This window comes from Sinohyriopsis cumingii, chromosome 12 (genome assembly GCF_028554795.1).
Source record: "Sinohyriopsis cumingii isolate HCF-2022 chromosome 12, ASM2855479v2, whole genome shotgun sequence".
Classification (NCBI taxonomy): Eukaryota; Metazoa; Mollusca; class Bivalvia; order Unionida; family Unionidae; genus Sinohyriopsis; species Sinohyriopsis cumingii.
In genome coordinates, this window is record NC_142972.1 from 86,955,454 (window position 1) to 86,971,012 (window position 15,559).

At 42.2% G+C, this 15,559-nt stretch overlaps 1 long non-coding RNA gene across 1 annotated transcript in view; it reads right to left on the reverse strand.

Moving 5' to 3' along the window:
• Positions 1–2,446: 2,446 nt before the first annotated feature.
• Positions 2,447–15,559, reverse strand: part of LOC149786905 (uncharacterized) — a 28,635-nt gene continuing 15,522 nt past the window's right edge. Inside the window, exon 3 of the long non-coding RNA XR_016425228.1 lies at positions 2,447–2,628. This is a non-coding gene — a long non-coding RNA (uncharacterized LOC149786905). The remainder of the gene's footprint in view (positions 2,629–15,559) is intronic.

A 15,559-nucleotide genomic window follows, 5' to 3' on the forward strand; every position in this document is an offset into this window, starting at 1 on the left:
TAGTGGGGGGGGGTGAACGTCATTTTTCAGCGCATAATAGTCCATACATGGCGACCAGTATAATTAGTGGAGGAAGAACCCGTGAAAATCGCGACTAACAAACACCGACCCACAGGAAGCTCCTGGCAGGCTTTCTCACATATCCAAATTCGAGGCTTAAATAAAATTTACAACAATTTCGTGCGCGAACTTTACTTGATTTGTAAATTAGAAGATGGCCTAAAATGGGTTTCTCAGTGCGGTCATATTTTACATATATCAGAATTTCTTAATTGGTGGGTAGGTGTATTTTTCATCTCATATACTTGAAATTTTTATTTACAGTTGCTTTGCATTCCATGTCATTATCTGAGGCCTGTAAATAACGGTTGGTATATGCATAGTACAATAAATAAATAAATAAATAAATAATGATGGAATTTAAAAATTTTACAATATATGCTAATAAGTAAAATAAAATTGGTCCAACTACGCTGAAGCGGTCGTTGGGTTTACTTTTCCTTATCTGTCGATATCATATTTTTATATGTACTTATTTTATGACATCAGTCATTCCAATTTATACGTATTTTTTTATATCGAGAATTAATGTATACTATATATTGGAATTCATGATATTACAAATTAAAAACATTTATAATACCACAAATTTGGATAGATATTTTTGTAAATAATTTAATGATATCAACATTTGAATATATAATATCTTATTTTGTAAATACTGGATTATAAATTCATCAGCATTATTTTCTATCAACTATTGTATTTAATATTGATAACTACACCTAACTGGGAAATAATAGGTACGTATATTTAATCTCTAAAGTATGTAACTATAGATGTGTTATATATAGAGGACACCAATCACATTAAAGATGGCGAGAGACCTCATTTGCATTCTGATATTCAATGGATGGAACCTTTATACTCTGTAGAGATTGCAGTTCCCAAAATATATTCATCCAACTCCTTGTTCTCACCCAGCACCCCACAGGATGTTAAGCATGGAGTGGGAATGAATAGATATGAAAATGCTTGTCCGTGATCGTTTAAGATTTTGAAATAATACGTATTATTGGATGGGACTTTTAATCCATAGGAAAATTTAAAATGCATCGAGAAATGTCTAGAAATTCTCTACTCAAAGTACACTTGAATCCTGAACCACTCATTTTTAAAAGAATCGACTCGAGCCCTTGCCTTAATATTTTTAAAACAAATGTAGAACCACTTCCTTCCTTTCAGAGCATTTCCGAATCACTCATATATTCATTTTTTATTTATTTTTTTTTAAAAATCAGTATTTTGTCCTTAACATCACGGTATTCTAGGTATGGATCGCTCTTTTTTCAAAAGTCCTTAACCCTAGCGGTGTTTTAGATATCGATCGCTCTGTTTTCAAAAGATGCACTTTATTTCCTTGACTCAAATAATAATCTTCATTTTGCATTTAGTAGCGCGAAAATTAATGTGAAAAATCATACACATTATAATAATAACTTACAACTATACTATGATCAATTCAGATATTTTTTGGAGAGTTGAAGTAAATATTGTACGAGTTTAATATGAAAACAACAATCTATGTATTAAGTGATAATGTGTATTTGTTCATAAGTTTTGATGGGGAACGGGTGTGGGCATAGATCTGTTACCTTATAACATTCATGAGTACACAAATATTTATTTGTCAATTTTAAACCAAAAATATATCATATAATGTTTTAGAATAGATGAACATTTATATATTACACTTAGTGATTATAACACTGAAACAAGCAGCGTCAACCGTGATAGAAAGACTGTTAACCTTGACATAAGTAGCGTCAATCCTGATAGAAAGACTGTTAACATTGAAATAAACAGCGTCAACCCTGATAGAAAGATTGTTAACCTTGACAAAAGTAGCGTCAATCCTGATAGAAAGACTGTTAACCTTGACATAAGTAGCGTCAATCTTGATAGAAAGATTGTTAACCTTGACAAAAGTAGCGTCAATCTTGATAGAAAGACTGTTAACAGTGAAATAAACAGCGTCAACACTGATAGAAAGACTGTTAACCTTGACATAAGTAGCGTCAATCTTGATAGAAAGACTGTTAACAGTGAAATAAACAGCGTCAACACTGAGAGCAAAATCATTAGCATTATACGGTATGAAAATGAATAAATTACGTTTTTGATACAGATAAATTTTCATTCATCAAAATGTACAGTATGATATCAAATTCTCATAAACTCTATAATGTCAACCAAAGAAAACATTTTCCGATAAAATGAATTGCGGAAGCAACATATATAGGTAACAATCAGAAATCTTTTTCAAAATAATGCTTTTCTAAAATGTAACAGATGTACATAAAAACTGAAGTCAAAACATGCACGTCAGGCAAATTTTTATTGATCTCAAGGCTAGACAGAAAAAAGAAAGTAAGTAAAACCCATTATCTCAGTTGAACAGAAAACTGGTACACACCAAAATCACATAATTTGGCTACTAGATCAACTATCAGTTAATGAGAACTTTATGGGTTTAACACTTTTCTTCATAACATCATAGGCTGTACATGGCGTCCAGAATATGTGATAGAGGAAGAGTCAGAGAAGACCCCCGGAAGAAAGACGGACCTGTAAAGGCAAGATCTTAGACTGCTTGGTCTACATTAGGACTAGTAGCGATACAATATTTTCAACATGGCTACAAAGGTTATCATTCTGTACGTGCAAGCGTAACCATTTTGATTTAGGACCAACACGGCACAACAAGAAATCTTTTGGTGAAACCTTATGGGAACATTTCTTCTAATTCATCAGGAGCAGCAATAACAAGACTTTCAAGATGACCACTTTGGCAGCCATATCGAACATCACATGGGCACCAGTTTCACATAGTACCATACTAGACGTCAGATGAAACCTCTGTAGTAGTTAAGTGGGCCACCATAGGGACAATGGGACTTAGCATTAAAAACACCCCTGGGCAACTCTAGGGACAATGGAAATTTAACATGGAGAAAAACGCTGGGCCACTTTAGGGACAATGGGAATTTAACATAGAGTTTGGGTCTGTCTAGGGACAAGGGAAATTAACATGGGAATAGAGTTTGGGTTTGTCTAGGGACAAGGGGAATTGAATATGGGATTTTTTTTTTTTTTTAAAGTTTTTTTAAATTTAAATTTAAATTTAAATTTAGAAAAGGGGTAGGCAATGGAAAGGCTATCTCTTTTCGAGAAATATGGCTGGCCCTGAAAAGGGCCTTTGGGTTTATGTTAATATTAATATTAACATAGATGGCATCTGTCACATCTTCTTCTTCTTCTTCTTAAACTCCTTCTAACTACCGGTCCATACACAAGTACCCTCTTGAGACATCCTTGTCTTTCTATGTAAACTCTCCTCATCCATTGACTAGTATCTGTCCTATCAACAACAGTCCACATGGACCTGACATACATGAGCATGTCCGTCCTAAACATCATGGAAGACACAAGGGTGGATGACTCAATGAGCGGGTACAAACACAAACACACAAACACAAACACACAAACACAAATGCACAAACACATACGCTAAGAAACAATAAACAAATCCATAATCTACTATCCACACAATCGTACGTGAGCGGGTACAAACACAAACACACAAACACAAACACACAAACACAAACACACAAACACAAATACACAAACACATGCGCTAAGAAACAATAAACAAATCCATAATCTACTATCCACACAATCGTACGTGAGCGGATACAAACACAAACACACAAACACAAACACACAAACACAAATACACAAACACATACGCTAAGAAACAATAAACAAATCCATAATCTACTATCCACACAATCGTACGTGAGCGGGTACAAACACAAACACACAAACACAAACACACAAACACATACGCTAAGAAACAATAAACAAATCCATAATCTACTATCCACACAATCGTACGTGAGCGGGTACAAACACAAACACACAAACACAAACACACAAACACATACGCTAAGAAACAATAAACAAATCCATAATCTACTATCCACACAATTGTACGTGAGCGGGTACAAACACAAACACACAAACACAAACACACAAACACAAATACACAAACACATACGCTAAGAAACAATAAACAAATCCATAATCTACTATCCACACAATCTTAAGTGAGCGGGTACAAACACAAACACACAAACACAAACACACAAACACATACGCTAAGAAACGATAAACAAATTCATAATCTACTATCCACACAATCGTACGTGAGCGGGTACAAACACAAACACACAAACACAAACACACAAACACATACCCTCACACTATCTTAAAAAAGAGTTAGTGTTTATATTCACACTACTCTACCTACACATTGGCAAATTGATGGTTATTTCTTTTCTAGAGTATTGGGTAGCCCTGAAAAGGGCTGTTTTTTTTTTAACTTCATGGACACCTGGTTAATGGTGGCACCTTCTAGGCCTGGCGCCACATACACATCTTATCCCCCAGTTACTTTTTACTTTTTTGGGGGAGAGAGCAGAGGCAGGATATGTCGCTTCAGAATCCCAATTTTCGCTCTCTGGGATTCTGAAATTTATTCTTCTTCTCTTCTTTTCCTTCTCCTCCTCCTCTTCTTTGTTTCTTCTCTCCTCCTCTTTGTATCTTCTTTCCTCTTCTTCTTCTTCTTTATATCTTCTCTCCTCCTCTTCTTTTTTTCTTCTTTCCTCCTCCTCTCTTATCCTTCCCTCCTCCACAATGGCTCCCGCGGCCAGTTCATTCAACAGGCGCCTGGCATATTCCAGATGCACATGAAGTTCCAACAGTTTAGACAGTCTCGTGTTCATTTTTGGTGTTGATCAATCAACAAGGGTAGCTAGACTGCCCAGCGAGTTTCAATTTATAGTGAAAGCGCGGACGTGATGGAAAACATCCCCCTAAAAAACATAAAATTGATGTTACCTACATCATGACCAAACACAACAACGCGCGGACCTAAAAGAAACACTCACTCACTTTTTTATGCTACCCATCACTATTTTAAAATTTTTTATAAATCACTTCAATAGACTATCCACATACGCAAAGCAATCCAATCTAACTCCAAATATACACCTCAAACACCAAAAAAACATGATTTTAATCTACTATTCATACCAACTTACTTAAGCACTTACTAACACACAAACACATACCCTCACATTTTTTAAAAAAGAGTCAGTGTTTATTTTCACACTACTCTACCTACACACATTGGCAAATCGATCGTTATTTCTTTTCTAGAGTATTGGGGTAGCCCTGAAAAGGGCTGGGTTTTTTTTGTTTGCTATGGCATTCTATTTTTTAGTTTCTAAGAATGCGATGTCCTCTGAGGATAGACTTTCTGGCGATAGGTCTGCTTCTTCGGAAAGAAAAGAAGAACTCTTTGGTGTCGATACGGCAATCGACAAAGCCTCTGTCAGGTTCAGGTTGCTGCTGCTGCTGCTGTTGTTGCTGCTGTTGCTGCTGTCTCTGAAGTCTGTACTTCTCTGTCCATTCTTCTTTCTCCCTGTTCATTTCTTCTCTGAAGAGCTCTTCTATCAGGTCTTCAGTGATTTTTAACATTCTCACATTCTCTATTTCTTCTGGCTTCGGTATCAGACTGTGTCTGACCCTATGCAAATTCACGTAGGCTTCGTTGAGTTTAGCTAGTTTGGAACACACCTTCTTAGGAGGATGAGTCGACAATGGATGGTTAGACTGGAAACAACCCGGTTCTTAAAGTCAAAGCGCGGACGTGAAGGAAAACATCCCCCACACGGTTTTTGAGTCGCAACGTTTAGTGAGTGTCATGAGAGGGATAGTAAGAAATGAAAGAGCATCAATCCAACATTCTTATAGCTAAACAAAAGACAAAGGCATTTTTTTCAAAACACAACATTTTTTATTCAAAAATCACTTAACACTAAACAACAACTCTAACATTTTTAACAATAATCCAACATCATAACATCAAACAATTTTTTTCAAAACACAACATTTTTTCCACAGTCTCATCACATTCCATCTTTAAATTTTCTCCACTAGGTAAAGAGGGATAACAGTCTTCCATGGTTTCTAGTAATCTAGGATGACTTCTCTCAAACTGTTGATTTCTATGGTATTATCGAATTCTGCATACAGGATGACGTTCACCGTTTCATCAGGGTCTCGGTCTTTAAACTGAATTTCCACACGAATCTGGCCGGATTTTATAGGGTGGAAATGTCCCTCGTCGCTGCCTTGGTCTGGAGTGAAATCGAAAGCCCACAAAGCGTAGCCTCCTGCATAATCCTCGTACGTAATGCCATGACTGGTATTGGTTCCTAACTGTCCGGTGGCTTCGTACAGGGACAAGTACGATCTCAAGTAATTCTTCTTGGTAAAGTCAGGTTCGAAAGGTCGGGTACACAAGGTCTTGCCATCGCGACTGACTTCGATTTTGGACACGCCAAAGTGTTGAAAGTAGAAAGGATTTTTTTCGGCAGCTCCGTTGAAGGCTGTATTCTCGACGATACCAACGATCAAACGTTTGGGTAACTGTCCTTGGAACAGATGATCTTCGATCATGGATCGCTGTCCCTTGGGAATGGTGAAGGTTTTCACTTCACGCGTCGTATGGGATACTTGGCAGTCGTTCTGCTCAACGTCTGACTGATGTCGTTTCCCACTTTAGGTAACACTTCCACACGGCGTACGTAGAGTCTGGCTTCTAGGATTTTGGTTTTGTAACCGTCACTATCAGCCATCAAATGGAAAGCGGCACTGCTACGATTCAGTCTCAGGCGGACATCCACCCCGTTCAGCAAATACTTTTCTTGCAACCACATGTCCAAATGCAAACGATCCATCAGTTCTAAACTTGTGTCGGCTCCCGTGATTCTCTTTCTTCGTTCTACAAATCCATCATTGTTGTCTTTCTTTTCATCAGTTTCCAATATTTCAAACTTGGTAGGTTTGTCAGCTTCCCATACCACACAGGCATTGAGATGAGTGTTCTTGGCATCTATTCCGTACGTCAAGAGATTTTCCAGGTAGGCACGATAAGGGTAAGTATCCATGCTGCTGCTTGACCAGTTTGTTATTCAAGTACAAGTCCACTCCACTGAACAAGGAATGCATGAAATTGTTGACGGGAGCTACTGCTTCATCGTCTATAGCACCTCCAGTCTTATCTAGAATTTTGACTTTCAGGAACAAGTAACTGCTATTCAGATCGATGTAATCTTCGGGCTGTCCTTTGATTTCAAACTCGATGGTAGCGGAATCGGTCAATGAGGAGACGGGGTGAAATTCCACCCACTGGGATTCTTGCATCGTCATCATCGTGGGGGGCATGGCAAACAGATCCAGTTCCGTCTTGGAACAAGCGCAAGATTCTCGGTGCATCATTTTTTTGTCTCTTTTCTCAATAATCGAAAACGTCTAAGTCTCGAACGGTTCTTCTTTTCTTGACCTTTCTCGCTTGAAGTCTGGTGAAAGGGTGTTTTCTTCGTCGTCTCTTTCTGCCTTGTCCTTGCTGAATGCCTGACTCGGTAGCGTGCAGGGCATTTATAGGTGTTTCTCGGTGACCCAAAATGTCTTTGCCCGTTTGCAGCAAGACATTTTTGCCTGCCCTCATGAAGGCTTCTTTAGGGTTTTGTTTGTCGATGATGACATTTTGGAGAAATTCTTTGCCTTGCGTCAGTGCCGCATCTTTCAAGGCGTGCAATCCGCGTGTCACCATCGGTTTCAACACCGGGGCCACCGAACGAAAGGCCGATTTTAACATATCTCCAAAACCGTGTCCTCGCTGTCGAGCAACCCCTCGGTACACTGGATACATGACTTACGAATCGTGAGAAAACCGTTTTCGAAAATGGAGTTTCACCGTGACTTTTCCTTTGGTGAATGGAATATTTTGTCCCAAATCTCCTTTTATAGTAATGTTGACCGTGTCCAAATACGACTTACTGACAGGCAAATAGTGAGGATGTACAAATTCGCGGTGGACGTGGTAAGTGTTTCCACCTTCCTCGTCAGTGTTCGTGGCAGAATCCACTTTGAAAGGAATGACACGCAGTAACGGTACAGAGGTGTGTCCCACCACGTTATACTCCACCACATCGGAGTACACAAACATCAAATTCAGTCCTTGGTTCAGTTCTACCGGGGCACGAAATAACTTGCTAAAAGACTCGTTGTCGTAAACGATGGGTAATTCGCTTTTCTTCATCATGCTCATTCTCAGGCTCATGTCTCCGCCCAACATGTCATACAATTCAGGACAAAATAAAATGGACAGGATTTTACTCCGTTCAAATTTCATCAAGAAGCGACGAGCTGTTTTGTGGTACTCCATGGTGACACTTTAGTTAACATGCTCCAAAGCTTTCAGAAACACGGCATTAAACCTGGAGGCTATGGTGCTGACCAAATGTTGACCACTAAAATAATAGCCTGGGGAAATGAACAAGTGATAGGTGGTGTACTTTTGTGTACGGGTTTTCTTGTCATATTTGACATTGCTATCCATCCGCTGTTGCAACTGTTCGTCATGAACTTCCACATCAAAAAAATTTTGATTGGGAAGGACATTGAGGACTTGGGTCGGGTGAATCATTTCTACTAAAGCCACTTCCCAATGGGCTTCGTGATCTAAGGGGATGGCTTGAGGTAATTTGGCCGTGTAACAGCACAACGTGTTCTTGGGAAACACCTCCATGGAACTGTCACTGGGTAAGGTTAAGTAAAATTGGTTTTGGTGACTCATAATTCCAGAGTTCTGTGGCTGTCCGAGGGGTTAGTGGACGTCAGAGGCGTGTCTCCGCCCAAAATGGGGTTCTGGTTGTGGTTGGAGTGGTGACTGGCACTGGCACTGGACACAAGGTTCCCGTGGTTCCCGTTCGAGGTGAATTTCAGGGAGGGATTAGGAAGCAGGTAACCGATGCAACTGCTCAATAAAATGGTCCACAATTGTTTGTCTCCTTGTTGCAAACTCAAATTGGTGATGGCTGCCCCGATGACACAATACACCACGAAGATTTGGCAGAAAAAGACGATTTGCGTTTTAGGCACACGTTCTCCACACCACACCCACAAGGGTTGTTTTTGTAAATCTTGCACAGAAGAACTGGGTGAAGGAAGAGTGGTCGACGTAGCTGCGTCTGTGTGAAAAGGCATGATGGTCACTTCTTTTTATAGTCGATGACTTGCGAAGCGTCGATCCAAGAATCAAAACTGGGTGGATATCCTTTCCAACGTACTTTGACTTCTCTGACACGTCGTTTGCCCACTTTACGGGTTCTGCGTTCGAGAATGCTTTCGATGTTGTACACGTCGTCTTCTTTTTTGGTGACACGTTGTAACTCGGGAAAATAAAACGTTCCTTTGAGCACTTCTCCGTTCATGTCTTCCAATTTATAGACGGCAGGATGACGGCCATGCACTCGTCCAGTGACGCGAAACAATTCGGTCGTCCAGTTAGGTAAGTAACCTTTGTCGAAAGTGCGTTTGGTTTTGCCAATGCGCACCCAATCTCCTACGGCCAACATTCCACTTTTCTCGGGGACAGCCCTCGTCGGGGACGTACCAAACAGGCGCTCAAACACCAACACTTCGTTCTCGGGAGTCACGTCTTGCGGGGCACGTCCGATGCTTCGATGGTAAGATTGGTTGTACGCTTGCACCAGGTGCGGTAAGATGTCGATGTACTTCAGAGTGTGGTGATGCGTAAAATATTTCCACATGCGTTCTTTCAAAGTGCGTTGAAAACGTTCCACGATGCTGGCTTTGGTTTCGGGATTCTCGGTGGTAAAAAAATGAATGTCACGTTTCTTTAATTCTTTTTGGAAAGCTTGGTTCAGAAATTCGGTGCCTTTGTCCGTTTGCCATCGAAGAGGGTGACGACCGCTTTGTTTCAACACCCGTTGCAGGGCTCGCACTAACTCGCTGCTCGATTTGGAAGTCAAAGGCACGACCCAGGCAAATTTGGAAAAGACGTCGATGACACAAAACAAATATTTGTAGCCACGATTGTAGCGGGCCAAATGAGAGACATCGGCTAAATCGGCTTGCCATTGATGATCGATGCCTTCCACTCGGGTGCGACTTCTGGCAAACTTGCGTCGAATGGGTTTGTGTAAGGTGTAGGTAACCATCGTTGCACTTGAGGTAAACGGAGACTTTTCAGTAGCGTTTTGGCAGCACGATACAATTTTTGAACTCCTGCGTAACCTGCAGGATGGGAGGGATTGTAGTAAATGCTGGCTAAGACTTTTTCCATTTTTTGTGTTGGTTGGTGTGTTAATAAGACACCCACTCTTGGAGGATGCTACTCTTTTTCTCTTGGGGTATTTTCTTGGATTGCAATGCTTTGCGTGTGCGGCCAGCAATAGGTGTCGAAGAGGAGAAGGATGTCTGAGCGGGGGATATCGGTTCTTGTTTCACTTCTGTCTTCACTTCTGTCTTCACTTTCTTTTTCTCTTGTGATGAAGAAGGGGTGGCCATCATCTTTTTAATCCATCCAATTCTGGAGGTACGTGGTGTTGTTAACTTGCGTACTTTTTCTGGTGGAGTTTGAAACCCTTCCTCTTCTTCTCCTTTTTCTGTCTTGGTCACGGGTACTGGTGGTACTGGTACTGGTACTGGTACTGGTGATGGTGCTGGACTTTTCATCAAGGTCTTAAAATCTTTCAGAGTGGGTAGAGCTGTTTCGTCTAAAGCTTTCTGGTGAAAGAGTTGCAGTCGTTGCAAGAGTTGACCGTACTTTTGCGATTTTTCTGTTTCGGACAAATCTTGGCGATCCATTAAGGACTGCAATTCGTGTTGTAACTGGGACATCTCGCTCAAATGGGGATTGGGAGGTAAATGCGGGGTGTGTTGTTCTTGCCACCGATGGTATTCCATCCATCGTTTGTAAGGCACTAAAGCTAGTTTTCGTCCTTCCATGGGGCTGTCAGGGGTCGATTCTGAGATCTTGGAACTTCCGAGGCCTTTTTATCTTGCTCCCACCAGTCCTCCCAACATGGTTCCCAAGACTCCTTTCAGTATGGGGCCTAACAAGAGGGGCAAAATGCCTCCACGTTGGACCAACATCTTCTTCTTTTGACGAATGGGAATTTTCTTTTGAACCATTTGGCGAAGAACGTGACGATGTTTGCCTAAGCATTGTTTCTGGTGTTTGGACAAAGGGATCGTGCCTTTCAAAACGTTGAAACAACATTCGCACACGATATCGATGACCTCTTTGGAGGCTGTTTGAATGAGTTTTTTTCGTAGGGGTGGAGAAGCTTTGGGCAGGACAGATAACATGTCCCCATGTTTGGCTAAACGTGGTGGCAGTCCTTTCCTTTTCTTTCCTTGGGGTTTTCTGGAGGGTGACATCTTTGAGTCTTCAGGAGCACCAAAAAAACACTGATACCCGACTTGGTCACAGGCCTTTTTTATACTGGAACGCGTCGCCACTGATTGTCTTTACGTCGTATCAGTTTGAGGACAGGCATGACACGTCGTGCAGGGGTACGTAACGGACTAAATCGAACCAGTTCTTGCTTGGACAAATCAAGTAAACTTTGTAACATGCCCGATCTTTCTTGAACTTTGATTTTGGGAGAAGGTACTTTGTGAGCAGCAGCCACTGCCACTAAATTGGAAGGTCCTGCCACTGGGGAAGTTCTTTTGGGGGTCATCAACGGAGAAGTTCTTGGTGTGATCAACGTCTCCAAGTACTCTTCAGTTCTGGGTGTCATTAACGGAGAAGTGGACAAACTTGAAGCTGCCGGAGACGCAGTCACCGCCGTGACAGGTCGTGGTTTGCGAGTGTAAGGTTGCGTCCTGGCCGAAGTGCCTCTCTTGCGACTAGTTTTCTGTGGACTTTTCTTTTTCTGGGGGCTTCTTTTCTTTTTCCGGGGTGGTGGTGGTGTCTGGTCAGAGGAGGGTCCTGCCACTGGAGAAGTTCTCCTTGGGGACCTGGTCTTTTTCTTCTTGGGGCTTCGTTGGACTTTTGTTTTGGGGATAACTTTGGGGGCATTAGGATCCCATCTTAAGAGTGAGCGAATGATGACCCCTCCTAGAGTACCGCTCCCTCCAGGTTTCAAAATGATTTGTTTTTTGGTTTGAGTGTCGATGCGGGGATCGGCCAGTTGGACCAAAGCGACTTTGTTTCGATCGAAAAAGCGTTTGGTTTGATGAGGAATCTGAATGATTCCTTGGAGTAATTGACGTGCCGTCACCGTGAACCATCGTAAGACTTCTTTGAGACTAGCTTCTAAGACACGAGCTCGTGTTTGTGGATCTTTTTCTCGACTGATGCCATACAAGGCACGAATCAATTTGACGGGAAGATGCGACTGAAGGGACGTCATGTTCGCACTGAGAGTGAGACAGACGAAAAAGGGTCTGAGGTTTTTATAGATTTTTTTATGTGGAGTGAAATGAAGTCGAGGACGGAGACGTGTACAGGACAGGCCCTCCGTCTTGGCACCAGTGGTGAAACAAGTGGGTACGAAATCGCAAATCCTCGGGAGTCGTAGGTTTCAAATCGACGAGTAAATAGGCGTGTGGCGTTTGAGTGGCATCGTCGTACGCCTGAGTCAGCCAAGGCGTTCCTAACTGTTTGGCTAAGACTTGCACTTGCGATTTATCTCGAGGGCTTTTAAACAAGACCACGTAATGCGCATTGAGACTGATGGTGCGATGGGCTTTGCTTTGTTGAAACAAATTTTGGGTGATGTAAACGACACTGGCATTACGGTGATGCCCTTTGCGCGTGAACCACAGTTTAATTTCTTCTTCGTCTTCTCCTAACATGTCGTCGAAAATGACCAAATGGGTTAGACGGGAGTCAGAGACGATGCCATCGTCTTCTTTAGGAATGCCTTCCACAAACACGATGGAATCGCCTTGACTTTCTCGCAAGAGGCTGTACGCCGATTGCCACTCTTTGTAACACCACACGATTCGTTGAGGGGGTCGATCGATCTAATGATGTTTATGTTCGATCAAACGTTTGACGAATTCGGTTTTGCCTGAACCGCTAGGTCCAGCAATGAGCATGTTAAAGGGATGGCGAAGATACAAAGCCTCCCAACTGGCACGATCTAAGTGTTCGTCGATGACTTTGACAGTAGAGGAAGAGGGAGCAGAGACAGCAGAGGTAGCCATGGTGTGAGAAATGTCACTTGTGACACGAAAAACAAACAAGACAAGAGTTTATATGCTTTTTCAGAACACGTTTATTGAATGTTTCAAACATGAATACGAAAGACAAAAATGCATAAAAGCCAAAGGCTTAAGTACAAGAATAAAAGGCACATGATAACCATGAACGTGGAATAAACACAAGTGTCTGTACAACATGTTTTGGGTAAAGTTCTAACCAGTTCTATAGTAGGGATAAGGTCACACAAGTGTCCTCCCGAAAGGGTCTTTCAGGCCTGTCCACGACAGTCCTGTCCTGGGTGACGGGTTCTTCTGGCACCGTCACTAACACAGGTTGAAAAGTAACTTTTTTCCTTGAATAACTCTCGTGCATACTGGGCCACCTCTTGTGTCCAAGCCTCAAAACCCTGGTCTCGGTGATGTCCAACATTTGACTCCTAACCAATCTGGTTTCTTCTTCGTCAACGACATGGTAAGTTACTTCAATGAACAATGAACTATCGATCTTGCCTAGGGTTCCTTTTCATATACAGACCAATACCAACGTGACCGTACGGTAAGGTGAAGTGATTGGGAAGTCGCACTCGCTTCTGGTATACAATTTGATAGACTTTTTCCAAGGGTCGACTGACGATGTGGTGAGTGGGTAAACGTACAATCTTGTTCGGTTGATAGGTGGTCACTTTAAAGTTTCCATCCTCTCCCGATTGCAAGGCTTCTTTCAATACCCCAAAGTTGACCACTCGACTGGTACGATGATTCAGAGTCAGTCCTTTCACTTTGCACGTCGTGTGCACTTCTCCTTGTTTGTCCCGGTATTCGTAGCCGTAATTTTTGGGACCACCACTGACGAAACTTAGAATCTTGTCGTCGGGATGCTCGTCTGTCCAGGCTCCTAAACGGTCTCCTTCGATGTCAGGGTGCTGTTGAATCGGGTGATGGATGTAAATGCAACTGTCCGTGTCAAAGTACAGGACGCGTTCTTCTAACAGTTCTAAAGCTTCGTACAATTTTAAGCGAGCATGAGCTGTCACGTAAGCCGCAATGATGACATTTCCAAAAGGGTCGTCTTGTATAAAGTCCAGATCTTCTTCGTAATTGACCAAGATCAAATCCTCTCGAACGACGTCCACGTGTTTCATGTATTTGGTTTTGTCGTGAATCATCTGGAAGTAGCGGGAAGGTTCTGTCAAATATTCCGTCTTGGGTAAACACGGTCGTTGTGCCATTTTACCCCACAAGCAATTTAACATCACTTTGGCAAACGATCGCCTGCCTTCGTTTTTTTCGATGTGGTCTAAAGAGATGCCTTCTTGTGCGTAGTATTTCTCTTTGAATTGTATTTGGTCTTCGGGAGTGTGACACCAGGAAGGATAGCCGCTGGCTTCTTGTTTCAGTTTCAAAAAGGCATCCACGTAGTCAGCGAAAATGCCTTTCTGAGTGGGGTCACCCTTGTGGTACTGTTGTGTCTTGGGAAAGTGGCAAATTTCGTACACTTCTAAGAGTTGGTATCCCATGTCCAGAGCTTTGAACAATTCCACGCTGACCCAGGTTCCCGTCAAGGCACGTTCTTCCTGGCTGTGATGGCAAGGTTGGTCCTGGTTGCACGTTTCGGCACAAGTACGGCACAAGGGAAACATCAGTTTGCCTTGACAATGGTGAGGTAAGACGGGATGGTATAGGTTCGTGGGAGGCAAAACTTTACACTTGATCAAGCCTTCGTATTGTCGAATGTTTTTCAGGTCGATGTGTTCCGTGAACAATTGCGGGTGCCCTACAGGAAAGCGACAATATTTGCACACGTAGGGATACAGCGAACACACGTCCAAGTATTTGATTTCTTCTCCTTTCTCTTCGTCGGCTTGGTACAGCAAACAGGTGGCATTGGTCCTTCCTCCGTACAAACTATCCCTCGGGTTCAGCGGGTCCATGAACTGGTAACTTTCCACGAGGCGTTTAAACTCGGGATCGGTTTTCAAACGGTGATCGTACTCGTGTTCCCACATTTCCACCACTTGGTATCCTTCCTGTTCTAACTTTAGGCGTCGCTGACAAATGGCCTGGTACAAGTCTTCCATGGTTCGTTGCAAAAACTGATTTTTAGTGCCACGGTCAGGGTAACAGACGGGACATCCGTGAAATAAGCAACCGTTAAACTCGTACACGATCTTGGGGTTTTCTAAGTCCCAGCCATCTACCGAATACGTTCCGATGGTCTTTTCGCCTCCTCCGTTGCGGACATGCTGAATCCATTTGTCTTCCTTGTCGCACAAGTAATGTAACCAACGTAGGGCTTTGACCGAGTATTGACGCTTGACATAGTGGGTCGTTTGAGGACTGATGACAGCCACGGTGTTTTCAGGCATGAATCGTTGGCGGTACACTAAGGAACACGCTTTGG